The 26,261-nt window shown below is 40.3% G+C and overlaps 1 protein-coding gene across 3 annotated transcripts in view; it reads left to right on the plus strand.

Moving 5' to 3' along the window:
* Nucleotides 1-26,261, plus strand: part of Pard3b (par-3 family cell polarity regulator beta) — a 1,003,618-nt gene that overhangs the window by 2,168 nt on the left and 975,189 nt on the right. The gene's annotated exons all lie outside the window — the stretch shown is intronic.

Genomic DNA, 26,261 nt, shown 5'->3' on the forward strand with positions numbered 1-26,261 from the left:
CCCACACTTCAAAAAAAAAAAGGGAATGGGAAGAGGTAGAGTGAAAGTCCTAAGGAATTACACATACTCTTTAGATTGTATTCTTCACAACAGAGTTAAAGGAGGGGAAAGATTTAAGATGCGTATAAATCGAGGTATCAATCTAACCCAATGAGGGTTTTGCTTAGATTTGGTTTTTGCTATTGCTACATTGGTGTACTGTTTATTTCATATGATTCCATTAAAAATTGGGATTTGACCAAGTAAACAGTTATCTTTGAAATCATATTTTACTGGCTTATGAAAATCGATTAAGGTTAGCAGCAACAATACAATCTACACAAATTATTAGAGTAGATTTCACGGAAGAATTGTTTACTGAGGTGATAAATTTATCTTTTAATTCATTAGCAATAATGTATGTCCTCTAATCTTCTACATTGAGAAATTTACTGTAAGTGTAGAAATCTGTTGTACAAGGTAATCTACAAGCATATAAATAATCATTAAAAAATGACCACTGATCTTTAATGGATTGTAGTTAGACCTTAAAAGGTGTTAAAAAGCCATTGCTACTCTAAACTGGAAGCATAATTTATATCATAGAACTCAATGTAATTGCTTCGATCAGGTTACTGTTATTTCGGGATATTACATTTTTCTGTGTTTGCATTTATATATTAGTAAATGTGACATTTAAAGGTCACCCAAAGCTTATGAAATCTCTCTCTCTCATTTTTGAGTTTTAAAATTTCAATTTATGTGGAAAATGATGTTTTCCTCTTCTCTAAATATTCTTGTCTTCTTTCATTTTAAAGAATATTATAAGAATAAGGCTTAACTAATAATTAGTGGTTGGAATGTAACTTGAAATGTCAAGAAACACTTTGAAAAACTCTATGCATTTATCCATTGAATTAAAAAAATTGTGGAGGAAGAACAGTACTGTTAAAATACAATTTGTGATGAATTCACTTTCTACAAGCCAGGAAGAGAAATTTAAAGAGATGCAATGGAAGAGAAACCTGGTGGAGACGTGAATGTTTCTCCCAGAGTTCTGAATAATCTAGATGGGAGAAAGGCTTCAAGACAGATAGAAGTTGTAGTTTCCAAGGGCCGAAGTGAGTGGAGCCCAAGGAGGTCCTTCTAGATGTTGTAGCCAGCATTACAGAAGGGACACCAAAGCAAGCTGGAATTTGTGGTATGTTGGAACCAGCTGAGTCAACATAAGATAAGGCTAGAAGTAGGTGAGATGCTGAAGGAACAGGAGGAGCTTTGGGGGAAGGCTTTAATTTGCTCTGAACTCGGGAGCGTTGAGTTTCCTGTTTCTACTGGGTGACTCCCACGCTGGAGGAGAAGTTAACAGTGGGGATAGAATTATGGGATGGCTTATCTTTGGATCCTGGTACTATATCAGTGTCTTGGGCACTAAATCCAATTTAGTGAAGTAGTTTGTAGAGGAGATTGTCTCCTTAAGCAGTCAAGGTGTGGATCAGTGAGTAATTAGTTAAATTTATCATCAAAATTACCTGTCACAGGTGAATGGATAATTGAACTGTAACCTGTAGTCCTGTCAACCCTGGCTGAATATCACTTCTAATTCTTACATATAGCATTTAAAACAAGACAGCTATCTGAATTCCCTTTGCCAAGATTTTAATCAAGATTTTAAGTGTGGTGTGGAACTTGGGCACAGGTATTATAAAGAGCACCCCAATGCCTAGACTTATCTATCACTAATCTCTTGGAACTGGTGAACTCAAGACACTGTGGTATAGATGTCTATATATAACCTTTAATTATAGCAAGCCAACTTTCCTCTGTTGCCACCCAGAATAAATTCTTCTAGAAGATGCTTGTTATTAAGGTGAACATATATACATGTACTTGGTGAGTTGGATGAGTTGAATATAACACCATAGAATAAGGACGAAGAGGGGTGTGTGGCGAGGAGGTGAATTAAATAGTTAGTTGGATAGCGGGCATGGGATTTTTTTTTTAAAGCTGATGTATATATCTCACTGTATATATGAGTAACCATTGTAAGTGAAGGTAACTTTAGTAGGCTTTTCAAAATGAATTTTCTTTTTCTGTATTTAGACATCTTGAATAATTTGTTCTCCAAGTTAACATTTTCCCAGAGCTAGAAAGTTAGATAAGACTAATTCCATCCTCTGATTAATTGTGGCATCAGCATCTAAGTGAATTTATACAATCATGAGATCTGTAGTAGCATTGTGTGACCAGCCTAGAGGAATAGCTAGAACTCTTTAATTCTGAACTTTTCTGCCTTTGATGCCTCTTGGTCTGAATTGATCTTATGGTTTTTGGATACACAGATTAGACTCAGCCTGAATTTGTAAAGCATTTCCTAATTTGCAGAGTCTGATTTCTTGTGGTTTCTAACTTCTGCTCAGTTCTCTGCTTCTCTGATATGTGGCTATGTGATATTCTTTACAGCACCCAGGGAAGCTGCCTCCCCATCAGCAAGGCACATGCTCTAACTTAGTCTGGGGCCTGCCATCGGACTGGCAGTGTATTGCAAACAGGGCTCAGGGACTATGAGTTTTATGAAGTTCCTCTTAGGGTTATATTTTCTTATTGTGTAAGAATTTTGAGATTTCATATACAATTCCAGACTTCTGTCTTCTTTTAGAGCAAACCAATAGAGGTTCTGACAACACTGGGCTTTGCTTTCCCATCAGGCAGCCACTCGTTATCAATCAGACACCCCTGTTCTCTTTAGAAGGAATTACTAATGCTCCAGGGTCCATTACCACATAGCCAATTGTAAGGCTCAGTTTTGATTATCATGCTTAAATATTTGTTTTTATTTTTGTTTACTTAAAACTTTGCACTATATTTTAATTTAGTGTATACCCATACATGTATATGTATGTATGTGTATATGCATGGGTGCACATGTACCACAGTATGTGTGTGGAAGTCAGAAGACCACACCCAGGAATTGGTACTCTCCTTCCATCATGTAGGCACCTGGAATTGAACTGAGGGAGCTGGTTGCACTACTGTCTTGTGAGGCATCTCACTATCCCTTCTTTTATTTTCTTATGGGTCACTTAATACATTGCTGCCATTTGTCTGAGCCACTGGCAGGCATGTGGGGTTTTCCTATGCGCCTTCTCTTCCTTAACTGTCTTTCTTCCTCATTTTCCTCTATGCCCCATGTCCCTCTGTCTCTCTGTCTCTCTGTCTCTCTCTCTCTCTCTCTCTCTCTCTCTCTCTCTAACACAAAACCCTTTTGTTTATAATCTAGAGACTTTCTCAAACTGCTTGTTAGCTGTGCTCTGGCCCACCACTTAACTTCATTAGTGCTCTTCTAATCACTGTGTGTGTGTGTGTGTGTGTGTGAGAGAGAGAGAGAGAGAGAGAGAGAGAGAGAGAGAGAGAGAGAGAGAGAGAAAGAGAGAGAGAGAGAGAGAGGAGGAAGAGGAGAAAAAGAGATAGAAAGAGAGAGAGAGAAGAAAGAGAGAGCGAAAGAGAGGGGAGAGAGAGAGAGAGCGAAAGAGAGGGGAGAGAGGGAGAGAGAGAGAGACAGAGAGAGAGAGAGAGAGAGAGAGAGAGAGACTGAACTACAACCCCAGTTTGAAGCATCCAGTGCTGACCTCAGAAAGCTTAATCAGTGAAATATTCATTCCCAGGCTTTTTGTTCCATAGATCTCCTGTGAGGAACTTGGGCAAATGGTAATGTCATATTTCCATGAGACTGTTTTCCAAAGGGATTGATAGTTAATGTCTCAGAAATCTGTTGGTAATCAGAGCCTCAGGCTTCCCTTGGAAAGTCTAAAGCAGGGTGGTCCAATAGAAACTTTGGGGGTTGTGGATGTTGTATATTTGTGTCTAATGGGGCCTTTCTAGGGCCATATGACTATAAAAAAGTTTAGTTGTAGCTAGTGGAACCAAGAAATAGGAGTTTAAAATTTGATCAGCATTCAATGGCTTCCTGTGGCATAACCAAGTAGATAGCTAAGGCTCTATGTTCCTCTGATGTTATCCCTGTGCTCTGTTTGAAGTCCACCACCTAAAACTCAGAAGGCAGGTGTCAAAACCTTGCTGGTCTTACAGATGTTGCTGTTTCATTTTGATGGGAATTGTACCATTAGGAGGGATCTTCACTTGCTCTTGGGTAAGCCCAGGTGGTAGATGAAGATGTGCATCCTTTATTTCAGCTAACAGGTAATCCTGGGCAGGAAGAAGCAATGAACAAAACACCTGGATTAGTGAGATCTTCCCTGCATTGAATACTTCCCATAGCTATTCTTGGGTATTCTCAATCTCTTAGCCTACCCTTTCACCTTCCTGTTAACCTTAGTTTGCTACAGGACTGAGCTAGGACAACTCCTCCTCTCTGTTTATCCCATGGCAAGATCTTCCAGTCACATGGCTCCAGTCTGAACCTCTCTGTGCCTCTTTAATGTTTTTCACGTGCATGTCGAGTGAAGTCACACACTGAATGCATGCCACAGACTGAATTCTCAATTTCCTGTTCATGTTCATCTCTCCCATAGCCTAATCCAGTTGTTAAAGGGCCACACCACCTTTCCAGCTATGCCAGTCAGGAATTGTCTTCCTCGATAGTTCCTTTCCTCTAATGACCACAGCCTCTAGTGACCTACCTGCAAGTGGCCAACCTGCAAGTTCTTTTGACTCTGGCATCACAGAATACTCAGAATCTGATCTCTCTTCTCCATCTTTCCTTTAGCATATTGATGTTTGCTTTATATTTTTATTTTAAATTCTCTGCCTCTCTGTCTGTCTCTGTCTCTCTTTCTGAGTGTGTGTTTCATCAGGATCCATCCATTTTATCTTTTGAGATAAAGACTTTTATTGGACTCTGGGCCTTGCTGATCAGGCTGGGCTAGCTGACCAATGAACTTACCTTTCTGCACTGGTATTCAAACATACATCTCCACATAGACCTTTTATATGTGGGTGCTGGGGATCAAACTCATGTTCTCCTGCTTGTGTGTCAAGCACTTTACCAGCCCAGCTATTATTCCAGTCTTTTTATTTTTGGTATGTTTGCCATGTCACTACTACACTCTTCACTCTTAAGCTAAGGTGGTCATTTATAATTTTATCAGATTGTGCCATTGTTTTATTCCAGTTTCACTGATGGCTCCTATGTCTCTCAGACAGCCTATAGGGTGCTATGTGACCTAGATGCCAACGCAGAAGAAATGCATTAGCACAGCAGGTGTGAGATTGCTATTCTCAGAAGATTTTCATCCAAAGCTAAGCCCTTAGATTTGTGGAGGGGTCCCAACTGTTCACTACAGGAATGTCGTATTGGCTAAGATTATGTAGAACATACAGCTTGTGTAGAATGCCTAGCTTTTGTTTTCTAAGTGGGGTATGTGTGCTGGAATTTTCATATACGTTAAGCAGAGGGGGTCTTTATGTCGAGCTCAGGAGAGCCTTGAGTAATGAATGTCATTGGTAGGCAACACTTCATCTGCGTGTGGTGGGAACTCATTACTGAAGGCACATCATCTCGATTGGAGGATCTTTGCAGCTTGTTCCTAGGCTCCTCCTGACCTCTCACTTTTTCTTTTGCAAATTTTTCTTTATGTTCCTCACTGATAAATCATAAGCATGTACATGGCAACATATGGAGTCCAAGTCCTCTTTGTGAATCATGGAACCTGAATATGCTGTGGACTCTGACATATATTCGTGTACTTCCCCATCACCATCCTCTGTCCTCCATCCAGGTCTTACTCTGCCCCAGCCTCACTGATCTTTTTGCATATTGTCAAGCTTTCCAGTCAGATTCCACTTCAGGTGCTGCTTTCTCTGAAATATTTTCTCCTGGTTACATATCTGTCTACATTCATATTCTTTCCATTTTACATGTATCCTGAAGGCTTCTTGACTATCCCACTCATAATTATCCCATTCATAATTCATAATTATAACCCACCCCACCTCTCCCTCTCCCTCCCTCTCTCTCTGTCACACACCACATACCACACACACACACACACACACACACACACTTTCTCTTTGGGTCTATACACAAAATCTCATCCCTTTCTATTATTCTATTTACCAAATGCATTATCCATTTGCAATGGAATATTCAGTTTAATAAATAGAAACCTTTGTCTATTTCATTCATTGCTATCTCATAGAAGAATGCCAGGTACATAGCAAGCTGTTTATAAATTCTGTTTGAGTTATTGTTTTATTGTGTATCCATTATTATCCATTGCAGTTACCTCCTCCTTTATGCCAATGACCAAATATTCCAAAACATAATTTGGTAGGGTAAGAATTTGGACCAAGCATATAATAAGGCTTTGGTGTAATGTTTTTCTAGGCCTTGGATATTTAGGAATGTGTCTTCTTTCATGTACTTAATGGCTTCAGCTAAGTAGACTGACTAGCTGGCTGCATCACCTCCCTGGCTACATACGCCTTAGGCCTTGGTTCTTGCTACCCACTGAGTTTCTTGTGTTTTTCTATGTCGTTCTTTTCAAGATCCGAGTTTTCTTACAAGTTTCTTCTTATGATCTATGTAACAAAATGGCAATTGAAGGCTACAAAGAAAACAATAGGCAATAGGGTATTCATAAAGCTTCAATAGGCATATTCTTACTTCTATACTCCATTAGTTAAAGCCTATCATAGGTCCAACCTCAAATCAAGAGAGAGAATTGCACCAGGAGCTAAATACCAGTACACATGCTCCATCAGACTGTTGCCACACCATATGGTGATGAAGATGTGAGGATCAAGAGATGTGAGCATCATTTAGTCTTTCTGCCTTTTTAAAATTTGCAGCCAGATTTGTCTGCTGAGAAACAATATAGTGAAGGCTCATTGGAATGGAAGATATTGGAATGGAAGGACAATGAAGAGGCAGAAAAGTGGTTGAGGGAGTTACAAAAAGTTGAGGGAAGACCATGAAAAAAGTTTATTGCAAAAACTAACTTGGGCCAGGTTGTGAAAAACGTTGGGGACTGCCCTGAAGGGTTTTAATGCTTTCAGTTATCTTTTATATTAGAAAGTTACACATATTTCACTCAGTCTAATCAGTCTAAATTACTTGTTTGAGTTTAAAGTATGGAACTGCTTCAGTTTAGCAGTGGGCTTGATACAATATAGAGTCACCTGGGAAGAGTTAGTCTCAGTGAAGGATTATGTAGCTAGTTTAGTCCTGGAGCATATCTGTGGGGAATTATCTTGATTATGTTAATCAAAGTGGGAAGAACTGTTCTTACTGGGGAGGTGGGCACCATTTTCTGGAAGGCATCCTAGATTGCATAGTAATAGAGAAAGTGAGCTGAGTACAGGCACGAGTGCATTCATTCATTGCTCTCTGCACTTGATCATGGATGTAAGTAATGTGATTAGCTGCTTCACGTTCATCCATCTTGTCTTACCCTGCAATCATAGTGTAAAGCTTGAAATTGGGACGTGAATAAACCCTTCATCCCTTAAGTTGTTTTGTCAGGGTATGTTTTGTCATAGCAAGAGGAAATGAAACAGAAACAGGGGCACTCAGATAATTATATAATGAGTTAAATATCTATGTTAAGAGTGTATCACATCGTTTGTTACATAGGTTTTCACATTTTCCCTAGCTAAGCTATTCTCAATAAGGCCACTAAGACCTGGTGGCTTAAACTCAGGTAATTTTTAGTTTCTATTGATGGTGCCCCCCCCCAATTGTCTAGGATTTTGAAATTTTAATTTAGCCTTCATAGATACCCACTTTCTTGCATGCTGTTGCCCACAAAGCTTGTTCTCAGTCTCATTTATACCATTACTTTACCTGATCACAAATGTATACTTCTAGCTCTAAGGTTACTTTATACCTAACATCTCCCTGCCTCTAGACGTTGATGAGTGTGCCACATTCAGTAGAATCCATCCTCATCTCCAGGAACCTGCCTGCCGCCAGTCTGCTTTCTCCTGTTGTTCTACACATGGGTCCAAGGTATACCTGTTTGTACTCTTCAGAAACCTTGAAATCCTTCATTTCAGAATGAATTAAGCTCCTTCATCCTATATCATATGTTAACTGATTGCCATGCTCCTTTATAGTGTGCCTCTTGGATTTGCTTTCTCTGCCACCCCATTTCACATTTCTTCTGTGGTTAATAACAACAGACCATTAACCATCCCCTCTGTTTCTAGCAGCTCCTAACCCCTCTAATCATTCTCCACCGAGGACTCTATTGTTTAAAGTTAATGACCTTAGCAGCGCTGTTAGCAGTATTTAATGGTTCTCTACTTTTCAGTGAAAACCCCCAATAAATACCGACCATTCTGAATGGTAGAGCATGGCTCCAGCCTCTTCTTTCTAGGATCCCCTTCTGCTGTTTCCCCTTTGCTGTCACATGTCTGAGCTTCCAGAACTTCCTATATTTATGAGTTAATTTAGTAAACATACCAGAATCAGAGCAAGTTATGTCACCAAGGGATTCTCCTCCTGGGTGACAGGATGTGGGTGCTGGCTCACACAGTCCCTACCCGCTGCTGCTTTGAGTTTCAGAGTTCCCCATAGAGCCCCCACCTGATGCCAAGAGATGAGCACAGTGTCTGGAAACACTCTTGAGTCTTGAGGCTTGGCCTTGTAGTAGCAGACCTCACTTTTATTGGGGAAACTGGCTGTAAGTACTGGGCGTGAGGGATGTCCTGTATGGCTACGGTTGGGTAGCTAGGCAGGCTGTACAGCATGGCTGCAGTCTTTTTGTTTTTCATGCTCTCTTGTGGGATAGACAAGAACAGGGAGTGTGTCTTGTTTATTTTCCTGTCCCTACATTTATCACAGTATCTGATGCACAGAGTGGATACTAAAAAAATGCTTACAAAATTATACCAACCTTTACATTTCTTTCTTTTTATAAAAGTGAGGGCGACCTTGTCGTCAGCACAGTGTTTATAAGTTTGAAATTGTTATATGTGGTAGCATTTTTTCCCTGAAGTCTAAATGCAACTTTTCTCTTGATTATCTTCAAATGCCTCATCATATCCGCATTTGCTGTAGGCAGTCGTTTAGTGGCCCATTATATCTGCTGCACTGATTGTCTTAAATAACAGCTTCACATTCTGACAGGTTGACTCACTTCTCTGAGTTTTGAGACTGAGTGCTTTGCAGTTCTGATTTCAAGTGAAGCAACATCATAATGATTTTTTTTCTTGTTTTTTTTTTTTTTCTGAACACAGGTGCAATGCAATCTCATATTTGAGCAATGTTTGATTTTCAGCATTGTATCCATTAATTTCATGTTGATTTTTTGGAACAGTGCTGAATTTCATCAGTTTTGATGGTTTATCTTTAACAGACATGATATCTCTGCCTTGGGGGTTGCTAAAATTAGGTCTGTCTCCTGTTGCTGGGCTCAGCCAGCTTTCTGATTGCAGGACTCTCACTTTGTATTGTGCTATGATGGCTATGATGCAATTGCAGGGTATCATGAGACAGGCTGGTTAGAAAGGTTTTACTCTCAATTTGGTCCCTATCAGATTCAGTGCCAAGCATTCTTCAGATAAGAAAAGCCAATGTTGCTCTTTTTTTTTTCCCCCCCGGTGAGGGTATTAAACTCCTATGGTGGTCTGGGACCAAGTTAGTGTGGAAGCAGTTGATAGAAGGGTGCCTTCAAGTCTTGGCTTATCTCTCAGCAAGAAGAGAGGAGCCATGCTCAGAGCTGCCTCATTGCCTGGTTTGGAGTAGAATGAAAGCTATGGGGAATTCCAGCCACAGATTTCTGATGCTTCTATTGGTATGACAGATATAGTGTCATTATTCTTTCATAGAAATATGAACCCTAGAAATGGTGACCTCTAAACAGTAATGGGAGCTGGCCTGCTTTTGCTGAGGACTGGAGAGTTATGGGGTCCCTACCTTTAGAACGAAGGGAAATAACCTTCATCTCTTAAGCCTGTATCATACAAAAGCTTTGTATTCATGAGACCTCTGTTGGGTCTCCACGTAGGAGATGTTCAGTGACAGTCATCTATAGCAACCCAAAAGTCAGTTTGCTGGGTTAGGAGAAGTCAAGACAGAGAACAACATTGGGTCACACAAGATATCTTGTGCTTGAGATGTAGGTTGATACAAACCCTGGAAAGTTAATGGAAAGAAAGACCAGAGCCAGGAGTGTAAATGAAGGTTGCTGTATGGTTTAGGACCTGAGGGTGGTAGGTAGAGGGAACTTGGCTTTGGGCAAGGGAAGTAGGGAACTGAGCACTTTTTGCTCTGGGAACCTAAGGACTTTGAGGAATGCTTGGACAGGGGAACACAATGGGAAGAGCACACGAGGCAGCCTCCTCTCTCCCAGGGGGCTGGTATTTGTTTTCCCTTTTGAGATGGGGTGTCACTGTAGCCCAGGCTGGCTTTGAAATCAGGACAATCCTCCTGCCTCAGTCTCCCTGGTGCTGAGAGTACAGGTGTGTTACCTCCTCAAGAGGTGGGAATTTTTTGTTTGTTTTGGAGAAGTAGGAAAGAAGAGGGCATTTTCTTAGGGTGCTTGTCTGAGGGAGTAGTAAGCACCAGGCAGTACACAGCCTCACGTCCTTTGTTGTGACCAGCTAAAGAGGAGTCAGCCCTTCTATGCTGGATGGTGAGCTCTTTGACGTACTTTTCTGCACTGATAGCTCTGGACTTGAGGAAGGAGCTGACACTGTGAGGGGAGAAGGGGAAAGGGGAGTGAGGAGCCTGGCTCAGGTCTGGCCATGGGAGCTGAGCTGAGTAGAAGTGACAGGTGAGCAAATGAGATTTGATGTTCAGAAGGAAGTGTGAGAGGAGTTCCCTGCATGTGGTCAGGGCAGCATGGGTGGACCTGGAGAGGAAGCAGTCTGAGCTTCGCACACTCAGAATTCAAAGACTTTCAGGGTGTGCACCTGTGCTGTAACTCCTGGGACTGGAGGCACACAGATAAGAAAGATGTGGTTGGTGCCATTAAGGAGGCCCCTGTGTTGGGGGAAGGGAGAAGGTGAAGGGTTTATGAAAGCCAGGCTGAGATTGTAAATCACAGGCTCATAAAAATGCCAGTCTTGTGTACTTTTGTTTGGTACTGTATTAGAGCTTTGCTTCAAGGTTGAGATTTGAGTACAGATGTGGGAAAGAGCCAAGTGGTATCCAGAAACAAAAGTTATTAGACTAAGTTACTGGGCTTATAAACTATTTTGGTGGCCTTCAGACTCTGGTCTCAGTGACTGGAAAACCTGGTCTCCACCCTTCTCCAGTCTTATCTGCAGCACAGGGGCTAGACAGTCTGGGCCCTTGTCCTTTGACTTTTTACTGGGGTCAGCTATTGAAGAGGATCTAGCAAGAGAACAAAGGTCAGGATTCTCCCTGACAGGTCACTGGGGATGAGCCTGTCCTTTTCTTAAAGGCCATAGTTCATGTCAGGCCACTAACTCACAGCTTGTCCCCTATGTATCATCTGTGTTCCTGGATGTCCTTGGGTCCTAGACAATGGCAAGGGCTCACCGCTGTTCTGTGAACTATCCCCTGATAATTTCTGGGATCTCTAGCAAACCTTCGTAAATTATTTCTTTGTTAAACTTCTAAGTACCTAGTTTGGGAAAATCATCTGTTTTCTGCCAGAATTTGGACAGAGGGTCACAGTAAGAAATAATGCTTTCCTTCAAGGCTCAGTATTCATGATATCTACGCCCACACGAGACAAAAGAATAAGTTCTTTTACCACAAATGATATTGTTTGGTTTTTATTCTGGTTTGTTTGTTTGTTTGTTTAGTTTTGTTGTACTTAAACAGGAAGATAGTTGGTACATATTCAATTGATTATACTGCCTATTAGTTGGTTAGGACATGTAGTTTAAAAGCCAGTAGATTCTTGATGTTTGATATTTTGGGGCATTAAATGGATCATCAGGCCAGCTGATTAGAAATTCCTACAGCTTTAAGTTTCAATTGTTTATAGATGAAATTGTTATGAGGGAGTTAAAATTTTAAAATGACGTCTTGGGATTATTTTTCCCATGGACTTTAATGCCAGTCCTTTATGTTTAGTGGAGATACCTGGCTTCTGTGACATAGAAAGTGCCAGCACATGAACTATGAGCCATCTTAGCCAGGGTTCATGTGGCTTAACAAACTCTTGGAGAACTTTAGCTCTCCTTGTCATCTCTGATTTCTTTTGTGACACACTAATAGTAGTGGTGACTTTCAGTGTTAGGTCTGGATTAGTTCCCTGTGTAGCAGAGAGTTAAGGAAATGTGAGCTAGGATGCACAGGCCAGCACTGACTGAGTTCCCTTGGTACCCAGAAGAGAGAGAGCCCAGAAAGGCTAGAATGGCTCAGTGTGAGAACTGGATAGGATCGGGATCGATGGGGTGTTTGTGTCTGATGGAAGAGGGGAGAGGAGTGAGGGCTGCTATGCTCCTCAGCTGCTGCTCCTAAACTTCCTTCACACTCACAAAGAGTACTTAGGAAAACGATCTCAACTTATAGAGAGAAATTAAGACAGAAATTAGAATTATATTTAATTGGTTTCAAATGACTCCATTATACGCAGATCTCTCTCTCTCAAAATAAAAACAACTGCTATCAGAATAAAAAAATACTCAGAAGTATGGCCTGAGGTAACTTTTTTTTTTGGTTTTCGGTGTTTAGATTATTTTCATACCTGCCTTCTCACTCAATCCATTCAGTACGTTTCCTGAAATGTATGAAGCAAGTCTGGCCTCCGAGCTCCATGTAACTGGGGAGGGAAGGTGCATTGTGATAGCATCCTCACATAATTAGACCGAGGATTTTCGTAGTAATTGATACTTTGATTTCTCATTCTAAAAACAAATATATGCAAGCGTATACAAGCCAGGATTTTAGCCACAACGTACTCAGACTGTTTTTGTTCAAAGTTTATGAACTTCAAATGTCAAAATGAGGTTGCAAGCTCATCTAAGGGCTTCACTGGAAAGACTCTGGCGCTCATGAAAGTCCTTGGCAGAACTCATTTCTGCAGCTGCAGGGCTGAGGACCCTGGCTAAGGGTGCATACACATTGGAGGCCAGCCTGAGTTTCAGAGGCCATCTTCCTTTCCTGTAGGCCACCTGTGTTTTCCTGTCAGGCAGGCTCTCCCACCCTGACTCTTTGTTTGCTTCATCTTTAGGAATATTTGACTAGCAGGATGGAGAGTTAGCCAATGACAACCAAACATCTTTATAAAAGTTAGTTGCAGTGTGGGACTGGAAACCATAGGTGTGATATTTTCATGTCCTATTACATTTCAGTGCTTTATATTATTATTTGATTAGATCATCTCTCTCTATATGGATTGTTTCATCACCTATATTATTTGTACAACGTAATGGTTTTCTTTGTGGTATTTTCATGTATGCATGTAAGTATATACATGTGTTATTTTCATACATATTCACCTCATCATATACACACTTTTCCTCTTTACACTGGTCCCCTTGGTAGCTTTCACTTGGTTATCCCCTCTTTCTAGTAAGATTTTTTCTTTTCTGTGTTTATTTTCCTCTTTCATATACAAAGTTCATATTAGTGTCTTCTCTGGCACTAGAGTAATGCTCAGCAATTAATTTATTTATTTACACTTGTGCTTATCATGGAATGGGTTTTTTTCTTCTTAGACTCTGAAGAAAGACTTTGTTAGATATAGTTGTCTAGGTTGACAGTACTGCTCTCTCAGGGCTTCAAATATATAATTTCCAGCCCTCTTGGCTTGCAGTGCTTAGGCAAAGGAAACTGCTATTCTGATGAGTTTTTCTTTATTTGTAACACTATGCATCTCTCCTGAAGACTTCACTATTGTCCTTTTGTTCTGCAGTCTTAGCACTGTAGCTATAATGTGATATAAAGAGGCTCGTCTCCTGCCATGTGTGTGTCGCATTCTAATGCCCTCTGGGACCACATGTTCATCTTGTTCCCAGGACTTGGGTCATTTTCTGTGACTATTTTGTTCAATGTGTTTTCTATGCGTTTAGCTTATGCTTTATCTCCTTTTCTGTGCTCACAACTCACAAGTTTTCTTCTTTGAGTGTCATTTCAGAAGCTTGTGCGTTCTGCTCACTCTGTGTTTTTATTGCTCTATGGATGAATATCATAATTGGTCTGCTTTCCCACAAGCCTTGCTGCTCTGACTTCAGTCCAGTACTGGGGAAGCTTTTGATTTAGTTCTTTTTTTTTTAACTTGCTGAGCTTTTAATTTGTAATATTCAACTTGAGTTTTTGTTCATTCAGAATTCCATCTATCCATTGAGTTCTTCTTTTACGTTGAGCATTGAGTTTCTTATTTGGTATGCTCCTTACTTGTATCCTCATACGGTATTGATCTGTATCCACTCATAATTTTTTTTCTCATTTTTGTAGTTATTTTTTAAGTTCTCTGTAATTCCATCCATTCTTTATTGTAATCATTTACTGTGGGATGGGTACCTTTTGGAAAAAACCGTTTTGCTTTTATTATTATTTTTTTTGTTTGCATTTCTGCATTGGAATTTGTTCATTTGGGGCCAAAGTGCTGACTAAGAGTTTTGATTTCTTGGATTCTCTTAGATGACATGGATGCTGTCAGGGTTGAGGTGCAGGGTCTCTAGGACTTGGATGCAGCCAGCTCAATGCCTATGCACATTCATGGCAGAAGGGATTCTAGTGTCACTAAGATGAGAACTACAGTAGTAGCTATAAGGATGATAACCTGCCATGGAAATCAGTACTAATCAATTAAAATAGTTCATTATCATAACTATAATAACAGCAGAGAAAAAAGATATGATAACATTGAGCAAACTAAGAGATATTAAGGAATAAGGACAGGAGTGGGAAAAAAGGAAGAAGGGTACTAGAAAAAGAGACAATGGGGAAGGGGAGAAACACATGAGAGAGGGGAATAATATAAGACAGTAAATACAACTAGAAGTAAATAGTGATTTCTATTGCTGCACAGGTCTGTTTACCAATATCTTAACTTTCATTGGCCTATACACCATGTTATTTAACAATAGCAGAAAGAGTGAGTAACAGTCAGCTGTCCTAGAGGCGAGGATGGGAAGATTTGCCATTGCCAACATCCCATGTAGGACAGACAGCAGAAAATAGAAATAAAGTGGAGTTTTCTCACAATCGAAATATTCTAAGTCTCTTCTTAAGCTTTCTTAATATTTGAGATAATCCTGAGGAGAGGGTGCATATCAGTCTCCTAATTAAGATTTCTTTGAAGCAACAATTACAATTATTTAGAAGACTGAAAATATATGGTTTAAATCTCAGCTGGCGTTTGGGGTATTCTGTGAAGAATACGATTAGACAAGAAGCAGGAAATTGGTCTCCATTGAATTATTTGATCAGAGGAGATGATTGGAATTTTACTAATGAAAATTTGCTACCAAAGATAGGCACATTATTTTACACTTTATAACTCTAACACACTATTATTTACAATGATACACTAAAAATATTAAAAATGCATGAGATTTAATTTTTTTATCATCATCCATCCGTTGAACCCTGAGAGTGGTAGATCTAAGTTTTAGCTGCAAACAATGTCAGGGGCTGCCTCCTCCTTTGTGGGCTCACAATTTACATATTTGGGTGTTCTTGAAAAGAGAACAGCTAAAACTGTCTAACTGTCCCTAAGTATGTAACTCATATCTGCTGTCTTCTAAAAGAAACTAAGGGGTCACTTATCTTGTGACTGTGTAGAGTCTTGCAGCAACAGTGTATTTGTATAGTATAAATGGTTACATAATACTGTATGTAAAGCATCAGTGTGCAGGTTGAAATTACATGATAAGATATGTGGCACGAAAGTGTAATAATTAATTGAATGACAGACACACATGTGACTACTGTCTGGAGATGTAACTCTGTCACTCTATTAACTGAACATCTATAGCAGGTCTTGCATGGTGCTGCCTGGCATTCCTGGTTCTATTTTAGTAGGTAGTGTTAAGTTAGTATATGACTGTAAATAAGTGTTTTTAAAGAGAAATTTTAGTCTTGATTCCTGTTTTCTTTAACATCAGGAGGTATGCAATTGCGGATTTTGTTTTTAATTTTTCTACGCAGTTATAATAAAGTTCAGTGGAGTGGCTAGGGTGAGTGAAATGAAAAAGACTTCCCATTTGTATAAACAGAGGCTTTCTAGGAGAATACATGTCTGCACTTGGCCCATTGCTTTGGTAGCGTCAAGGGTTAAACGTCATCAAGATGATACCAAATACAGCCCTCTTCCTCAGTATTTCTTATGCTGACTCCTGTTAGGAATTAAAGTATTGGTGTGTATTGTGGTGTATAATGTTTCTACATGGAACCCAGCACGGTATAATTGTATCGCTGGAGACTTGTCTGGTGAGCCAAATATTGAGATCTTTTCTTAGAAGAAAAAAATGTAAAAAGATACGAGATCTTATAGATGAAATCTGTAGAGGCAGGAAGTTTGCAGAAGATGGTGAGCTCAATTCAGTGAGCAAGCAAACATGTCCTCTGTGGCCTATCTTGCTGCAGCTGGCATAGGCAAAGGTTAAAAGATTTTGCTATGTTTATGAAGGAGGGACCTTAAAGTCTCTAATGGAAGACCTCACCTTCAAAGGTTGATGTCAATTTTAGGATTGATTAAGCACATTGCTTTGAGCTTCCTCCTGTCTTGTCAGTTTATCATGATTTCTGTGAGGATGGACTGAGGGGCTCAATCAGTTGAGAACGTTGTGATCTGGAGACCTCTCAAGGGTATCAGGAGTCTTGACTGGCTGAGCAGGAAGAGTAACTAGGAAAATGTTACCTAAGAGAACGCTTTAGATACATCACAGGGGCCCATAGAAAAGATGTACTCAATATGGGAACGCCAACTACCAAACAAATAAGGTGGCAGACTGAGCTTTCTAAAACCTGCTGGTATTAGTTCTGGCTTCTGTAAATACTGCTTCTATGACTTAGGCAGCATGTATGACAGAAGAGCCACCAACATTCATTGCTTTAGCTGGCATAGGCAAAGAACAGAAGTCGGTTAGAACTATAAGGATTCTGGGAAAGAGCATTACGCTTTGCTCTTGGAACCTGAGGTGTGTCGCCCTAGTTCCTCCATGAATAAGAACTAGCTCTGGAGGTGTAGACAAGGTCCTTGGACTCTCAAGACCTAGGCATAGACACATTTATCTCAAAGGTTCCTCCCCAGCCATAAATATGTTTTATATTGCCTGATTTATTACTTTCAAGTGTTCATTCTAAGTGCTAACTTCCACAAGCTGCCAAGGAGTGGCCTTTCAGGGGCCTATTATGATGAAGTGTGATAGATGGATGATTCATTTATAATTAACTGTGTGTGTCTCCATACAAATAACCCTGAGCACCAAGCTTCTTGTCAGAGCTTTTCTCCCTTACATAGTCTTACACACTTAGAATTTTGTGTGCAGCTTAAATTTATCTGGAAAGTAAAGTTTGTATTATGCCAGTCTCACCAGACGTTTATTACATCACCAAAAGGAAAATGCTTTGCTTTGTGTAGTGGTTTGCTTTCACTCCACCACAGCAGTTTAAACAGCAGAGTGTATGCCTAAATGTATGTTATGCACAACTGGATGGGCAAATAACCAAAGATATACTTTAATTCACAGCAAGTTATTATGAACTGTGAAATATTATAACATGACCTAAATAAAGGGTTAGGATACTACTGTCCTATGGATATTAGTCCTGTCCTATGTTAGCTGTGTCTGTGGTTGTGTGGATCTATGTAGGTGTGACTGACAGGATCAGTCACAGTAAAATTGCCATAGGGAAAAAGTTAGGGCTGACTCATAACCCTCTAACTTTTATTCTCACCCTAGAGGAAGTATCCTGAGATCAGGCTTTGAGTTACTTCATGATTCCAGAATAATGCCTCCTAATTAGAAAAGGAGGTAGTAAACTGTATGCTCAGGAATGATAATGGTCCATTATACAGAGAACACAGTGCTTTGTTAGTTTTCTGGCCAGAAGGAAAGCAACGATCTCTACGATGAAGACCTTCTGAGAGCTGGGAGTCAGGTGAGAAGCTTCAAGGAGGAGGAAGAGCAACATGCTTGATGCAAGATGCAAGACTGGGCATAATGTGCTTGGTTAGGGGTGGGGCAAAGGAGGAGGGAAGGAACTGGGAGAAAGGCTTCTCCACTACAGGAAGCCCTCACTTCCAGGAGCAGTGTCCCGGGTGCTCTCAGATTTTAACCCAGAAAGTGAGTTGGTGGTTACAGTGAGAAGCCTCTCTGTCACTGTAAAGGGTTGCTGCTGTTTGACCTATGCTGTAAGACACTGCATCAAAGTCTAATTAAGAGATAACTAGATGTTAATCAATTATAAATATTCGTATAAGCACAGTAAGTATATATTGCCCTTCCCACTTACAGTTTGTTAGTTGTTCTGCTCTCTGAAGGGATGGGCTGCACATGAAGGTGCTGCAGAGATCCATTTACATTTCAATAACTAAAACGCTTAGAGTTATCTAGTCTTTCACACAGTTGATATTCATCAGTTGGCAAATGTGTCAGAAACCTTGGAGCTACAATAAAGATGGTAGTTGCTGCCCTCTTGCAGGAAGTTCTAATTCTTATGGTACACTTCACTTATAAAGGATCTTGTCCACGAAGGGCCTTGGAAATGATCGCTCCCTGTGGACTTTCTGAAGACCATCTACAGTAGGTGAAACAGGGACTCCTTTGCTTCATTAAATTCCTAGCTCAGAGAAGTCACAGAAAGTGTGGATGACCTAGGACAGCCTACGGAGGCTGGCTTGTGGCCATGCTAGTCCAGTCAGTTTGTGCTTCCATTTCCAGCCCAAGGCATCCTGTTTCAAATAGGATGTTGTAATGAGAGGTTAAGGACAGTGTAAAATAAGCCTGGTCTACACACCATGAGGTATCCATCCTTCCTCTTCTATACTGGTTTTCGGGATATATTTATAACTAGAATGACTTTTCTATGGCTGAGATAACCATGGTGATAATGATAGCAGCGGTGGATTGATAGGACCTAACCTCCACAGAGCATCCTGAACTCTAGGCGGTTTGTATGCATGATCTCATCTGATGCCTTCTGACAGGGCGGAGGGGTGCCGTCATTCTCTCCTACCAGACTAGTGATGTCATTGGGACTCAGGGAGGTTAGATGACTCTCCCATGTCTGTCTGAAGTAGAGGAAAAGATGGTCGCTTATCTGATCTTTTTTTCTGTGTGTGTGGATGTGTCGACAACCTCTGTTCTTGTCACCTGCCAGCTGATACAGGATTTAGTTTAATACTTGCTAAGTAGAAGTTTCTACCCTGAAGGGCACTCTTGGTCCCTGGTTTCTCCTTGTTCAGTTGGCATGCTGTCAGAACCTCCCCAACCCTTGGGTACTGAGGCATGACCATGCAGGTCACAGTTTGTCCTTCAGCCTCTTTCTCTGCCTTTATATTGTCATCTCTGGCTCTTTGTTTTTGCAGCTCAGCACTCCACTCAGCTTCTACCCTTGGGCATCACTGTCTTCACGACATTCCTACCACTGTGGCTGATCCCTAGGCCTTTCCTGCAGCTCTTCCCAGGCCAGGGTTAGTTCCTCTATTTATCCCTCTAGAGTCTCTTGTAAAGTTTCCTGCTGTTGCAATGTCAGCTCCAAAGGGGAAGCCAACTGGGCATTGACATTATTCAAATCGTTCATTCATTTAGTAGCAGAGACCCTTTCTGGGTAGGTATGTGGGCCTTGAGACTTGTTCTCAAGGTTGTTTGGCTGTTGTACAAGCATGGCATCAGAAAAGTGCACGATTGCACAAGTGACTGTTGACTGCAAACAAAATAGCCTATTATTCTCCCAAATCTTTATTTCTATTTATATGCTGTATTTTCCTAAAAGAATAATGATAAAGTTCTCTTGGAAGCTGAGCTAGCAAGTACTTTGTATTTTACTAATACTACTTACTTGAACATTTATATTTTATGTTTTAAAATTCAGTGCTTTTAAAAGAAAATCCAGAAGAAAAATTGAACCTTCTACTATCACATGGAAATAAGATTCATAAGATAATAAGTATCTCAGTTTAGGTTCTAGCCCTGTATGGATAATATAACTTTGTTATAGACAAGTAGCTAGATGCAATGGCTTTTTTGTATGGGCTTTATAGAGTGTTGCTTAGATGTAAATAAATAGTCTTTGTTAGTATATACTCACTGTTTCTTTCTGTGTGATATGGAGCTATGATGTTAGTATGGAAGAATAAGAGTTGCAGTTCTGAAATAGTCAGACAGTGTTGGCTGTACAAAAGCAGTCTACAAGTTGGGCAGTGGTGGCACACACCTTTAATCCCAGCACTTGGGAGGCAGAGGCAGGCGGATTTTTGAGTACCAGGCCAGCCTGGTCTACAGAGTGAGTTTCAGGACAGCCATGACTACACAGAGAAACCCCGTCTCAAAAACTTATATAAAAAAAAGAAAGAACAAGCAAAGAAAAAGAAATAAATATGCTGTTTTGGTTTCAGATAGGCACATATCCATCACAAAATCACAAACACACGTTGAGCTGATGTGACCTCTCCATAGAGTCCTGCCTGCATCCCCCAGGCTCAGGCTGTGAGGCTTATCAGAGTTTGGCACACCAGGCCTGACTGAGAATATGTGTTATTTTAATACCTTTTCCATGTTTAGATCAGTCTTTGGTCTTCAGTTGTTTCTGGGGCAGCGGACTATCATCTTTCCTGGGTCCTTAGTGTAAAGCTCCATAGAATTTAAGCCTATTATTCCTGTCCCCTGACTTGATCTTTAGGTTTTTGGGGTCTTGCTCTGGGAAACCTTGGTATGTAGATCTTGAATCCTAAATATTGACCCTGTTATTCAAATATTGCACTCTTTAAATTTGAATGTCCACAAATTTCAATTTAAATCACGAAGTCCAGGTTAATGACCCATTTCCTAAAGCTGAGTGTCACGGCACAAGCGTGTGCTGTCAGCACTCAGGCGGCAGAGGCAGGCAGGGCTCTGAGCTCAGAGCTACAGTGTTCTACATAGCAAGTACTGGGACAGCTGGGTCTCCTTAGTAAGAACCTGTTACAAAGAAAGAAAGGAAGGAAGGAAGGAAAAAAAAGCCAACCAACCAAACAAAAATCTTATTTCATGCACATGGCTTCATTGTAATATATCTTGCTAACCACACAGATGTGGAAGTTATGGCATTTATTATGAGGATGTTTTGGAACATGCTGTCTCCCAACACACTTGTTCTTAGTTTTAAAGTTATTTATGTCACAGTTGTGGTAAATTCCTAAAATAGTAATTACATCTTGTTTGGTAAATTCTAGATATAAAACCACCCCAATGAAAACGTTTAAGTACTGCTATACAGAGCCTAAAAGTTATTTAAATAGTTTGGAAACTGGTATATTTGGCTACATTTTTAGTCAAGGGAAATATAAACTATTCATCCCCCTGACATTTCTTTTTCTTTTTCTTTCTTCTTCTTTTTTTTTTTTTTTTTTTTTTTTTTTTTTTTGAGTAAGATGGATGTGATCTGCAAATGTTTTGTATGCTGCCATCTCTGCTGGGGACAGTCACCTGCCTGCATCTTATTTCTGAGACACTCTGTACCCATATCCTCAAATTATCATTTTAGAGTTGATTAAGAAGCACCCACAATATTGTTTATACCTCTGTACTGACACTACCTAGCCTTTGCTCTGATCTTGAAAGTTTTCTAAAGTTAGCTCAGTTGCTTTCAGACCCCCTGAAGAGAATTACTTGCATCCCACCAGCAGCTGGGGCACTGCTACCTTTGCAGACCCAGGCCTGCCTTAATTTGTACTACACGAGAGCTTTGTACTAGGTCCCCTGGAGCAAGCAGTTTGCTTGAATGTGTCTCTGTGTGATCTGAGGGAGAAAGGGGAGGCAGGGGGTATGGTAGCTAGTGTCAAATCCATTTTTGATATACTGGTATGTCTTATAAACCATTGGCTACCTGGATATAATTATATCAAACTTCTTTGCAAATTAGAAGTTCTTCCCATATGAAGCTAATGTTATTTGCCTGTGGTTCCTGACATGCCAGTAGCAGGTGTGTGTGTGTGTGTGTGTGTTTGCATGTAAATGGATATATCTAAGTACGTCAGTATTACATGATGATGTAATATGCTATCTTTTCACAGTGTACAGATTTAGTCTCTATCCCCCTACCCATTGGGTTTCTCAGGGATGGCTGGTGTTTGTGTCACCTGTAAGCTCCCAGTTGTTTCTCTCACAGTGTATTTGGGCTATGGCTGTAGTCATTGGTCATGGATAATAATAATAATAATAATAATAATAATAATAATAATAATAATAATAAAGCTATGCTTGTTGAACAGTTCTTTGCCAGAAATTTGGTGGCACCTTCAATGTCTAGTTTTAATTTCTTCTGAGTTAGAACATTGGCTTCCCATCATAGTTTTGACACAGTCATTTTAAAATAGGAAGTATATATTGGAAAAATACATATTTAGGCTTATAAATCATCTCTTTTTTGGGTTTGGATGCATATATGGTTTTTATTTTTAGTAGGGAAATATAAATTACTTATTAAAATATTCTTAAAATGCAAGCTCCTTCTAACAAATACTTTTGATCCAATGTGGCAGTTTCTTACTAGAATATAGGGTCTTACTCGTACTCTTAGTGGTTACTAAGGAGCAGATGAGAAACCGAGGCACAGATGGCTTACAGATGGGACACTTACGGTACAGAAGACAGTTCTAAGGTTCTTCTCTGCTGGCCATGTAAGCCTCTGTGATTACCATTGTTTTATAGTGAAAAAAAAAACAAAACAAAACAAAACTGGGGTTCAGAGCTCATGCGTGTAGTCAGCTGGCAAGGGCAGATCCAGGCCCCAGCCCCAGCCCCAGCCCCAGCCCCAGCACTGTGCTGCGCTCTGGAGTAGGATGGAGAGTTGAATTGCTCCCCACTATTATAAAATATTCTCATTTTTAGATTATGATAAAAGAGTGCTTTATTTAGGTTAGTGACCACTGTTTGGTATTGGTTTTGCCCTCTAGGACACTGTGAAGTATCTAAGGTCATTTTTGCTTCTCACGTGGGATGAGAGGTTGCTATTGGTTTATATTAGAGAACAAGGGTAACCAAAAATCATCCTACAATGATTCTGCTTGTGGCTAGGCTGTGAATAGTGTTGAGACTGAGAAACTACAACTTGGAGTACTTTGAGCATTTTAAGTTATGCCAGTGCTTTATGCTAAACAGTGAAAAGGAAATGGACAGAGGTGTTACTATACTCATGTAGAGAAGACCTTGGATTTACACACTCGGCTCTGTGGGTTGGGTTCATTTAATTTTAGATGCTGTGCTTGGGGAGTACTCAGAGCATCATGGAAATTCCAGGGAAAAGGAGCTTTTGGTTATTAAAGGGACATATCTTTAAGTCCATCCCTATAGCTGGCTTTGATGTACTGTGTAGAGCTGTGTCTCGGCTTCTGTGTGGTGAATACATCTTTGTGTATAATACTTTCATGTGAGTGGGGTATTAGAATTACCTCATAGGAGATGGTTTCTGCCAGAATTGAGAACACAGCAGGTAATGTAGTCACAGGAGAGGTACAAGCATGAGTAATTCCTATCTCGTGAGAAAGATGTAAGCTGGTTTATGGTGATGATGATGTAATATTTGGGTGCTTGATTTATCACTCCCATCTCCAAAGTGCAAAATACCAGTAACTAATCAGGTTATAAAAATTCAGAGTACATCTTGGAAGTCTGGCCCTTTCCCTAAAGTAGGCATAAGTGTTACCTTTGTCCTGAGATGTAGCTGCTTGTAGATGTTTCCAAATATTAAAGTCAAGATTGTGATCTGTGTTTCTTATGGCAGAAAGTTCCCAGATGCTTATTCTATAGCATAGCTGAGCACACAGGGGTCATCGTGAAGTAGGTACAGGAAGGTGATGCCAAGGGATGCTGGGGTAAGGAAGAACACCAGAGGAGGTAGTCTATGAACAGTCTTATTTGAAGGGAAACCTTGGGGCTTCAGGTATGATGTCATCATCAGTGCAGCAGCAGTAGTCACGGGTGATTTGTTGATTACTCTTATACAACGACAGCCAGAGTGGCTTTAGGATGAAATCATGTTCTTTTCACACTTATAACCTCCACAGATGAATAGCTTGGGTCTAAGAAGGTCCCTGCCTGTCCATGACTACAGGCCTCAGGCAACCCTCAGGCCTCAGAGCAGCACACATCAGCTTGATGTGTCCCCTGTGACCAGGGAGTACTATGAGCCTGTTGGGCTATAGCAAGGCAAATGAATCCCTGTGAGAAATGCCCTAGGCATAGCTTCGTAAAGAGGCATAATTTTGGATTTTGTGTGAGGGAGGAAATTGGCTCCATTACACTTTGTATCATAGGAACTCTTGGAAATGTGGTGACTTGGAAAATTAGAGAAGTATGATATGAGTCTAACTGGCCAAGTGATTAATTTGGACATTTCAGTATGACAGCTCAAGTATAGAGCAAATATATTATCACCACCAAGCTTTCCTCCAACAGGGTGTCAGAATCAAGCCAGTTTGGAGTCTATGGCTTTGGATTAGCTGTGAGAATGTTCGAGCTGGTCAACCTTCTCATCTACTCATATAGACACCATGTTGGGGAGGCAGCTTTCTTTATTGCTTATAATAGTCTAAATTACTTGATTCTTAGCTCTTCAAGATTTTTCTAGCTTCTTTCCCCTGACTCTCTTCACTGTGAATTGAAGGATAGCATTTGATTGGGAAAGTAATATGGTAATAAATAGCATGTATCAAAAAAAACATTATTTGTGTATTTGACCAATTCTCAGAGGATCAATTCTACACCTTCCTAGGAAAGGCTTATATTTTAGATTGAAGAGAAAAAACAAACATGTGAACCAAAATATACAGGAAGATATGATGACCAAAGACAAGATAGAAGACAAACTTTATGAGGCTCTAGCAGGGGGAGGAGATGGTAGGACACATCCTTGAGCTGAGTCTTTTCTGCATTTTGCCCCATGCTCTCCCCTCCATGTCAGCGACTCTTCCTCTCTGTTTCACAGTGGGATGCCAGGAAGCCCAGCCTATGGTTACCACCTCTCTGCCTTCTTTTAGAGGAACCTTTTCTTCCTTATCAATCCTGTCCCAGTCATACCTCTAGTTCCAGTCTTTCTGATACAGATTTCCTTCATGCCTTCTTTATTATCCCTTTCTTTTTCCTGTCTTCTGACTTTACTCATCCTGTCACTTGTTACATTGGTGGCCAGAAACATGGGGTGCTGAAGAATTGTATGAGAATATACGCAGCGCAAAAATAAAATACAGATGACTACATTCAGGTGAAAGACCATTTAAATGCTTAGCTAAGGTTCAAAGTGCACCTATGTTATAAGTGTCATTTCGGAGCACTTGCTTTATTAGAAATATGCTATATTGGTATTGTTCACACCTGACCTCATTAATTAGAGAATATGGCAGGGTTGTCAGGTCTTTGTAAAAGGGTTCTATAAGAGGGGCTGTGGCCTTGCCAACCCTATAATAGCAATTTGTGTGACACACAGAGCAAACTAGATTGTTGGAAAGAGGCGTCAAGAGAATAAAAGAAGCATAAATTTGGAAGCACAATTATAATTTGTGAAAGTATATTTTTATATCTTGTGGAAAACAGGTGACATCTCTACCATAATTTAAAATTCACTTAACTACTTGATTCTCCATTGAAAAGCTTTCTTCTCTTTGTTAACTATTGGATTGCAGAGTAGGGATCAGAGTCCCCCAGCCTATGAGAAGCAATCTAACAGATATGTCATACTACATCTTATCAAATGGTTGAGTGTTTGGGGTCCAAGCACTCACTGGATAGGCTAGGAGCAGAAGGCTGCCCATTAGTTCTCTGAACACTGACTTGGAGAACTGTGAAATCTACTTCTGGGCTTGCTCTCTGGGAAGTCACTTAATTCTCCTGAAAGGGATTTTAGATGTTGCCTTGCATTTCTAAGTAAATTATGTGTTCTCATTCTGCCTCCTTTAACGTTTTATTCCGGTCATTAAGGCCTTGCTGTGTCCTTGTTATGTGTTGATGAATGTTTCCTAATTGCCCTACAACTAAAATTTGAACTTGAGTGGATACGTAGATTTTTATTTATTTATTTTATAAAACCTCAAAGGAAGAAGGCAAAAATGGTGGAGAAGAGGAAAGCCAGGAGCAAAGTGTGAACAGGAAGGAGGTACAGTATGGGGGACAACACAGTCTGCCAGGTGACTTATATGGGTTTACTGTATATCTCAGAGCTTTTAGGGTCTCTCTTTAGGAATTTTATGGAAGTG

The sequence above is a fragment of the Mus musculus genome, chromosome 1 (genome assembly GCF_000001635.26).
Source record: "Mus musculus strain C57BL/6J chromosome 1, GRCm38.p6 C57BL/6J".
Classification (NCBI taxonomy): domain Eukaryota; kingdom Metazoa; phylum Chordata; class Mammalia; order Rodentia; family Muridae; genus Mus; species Mus musculus.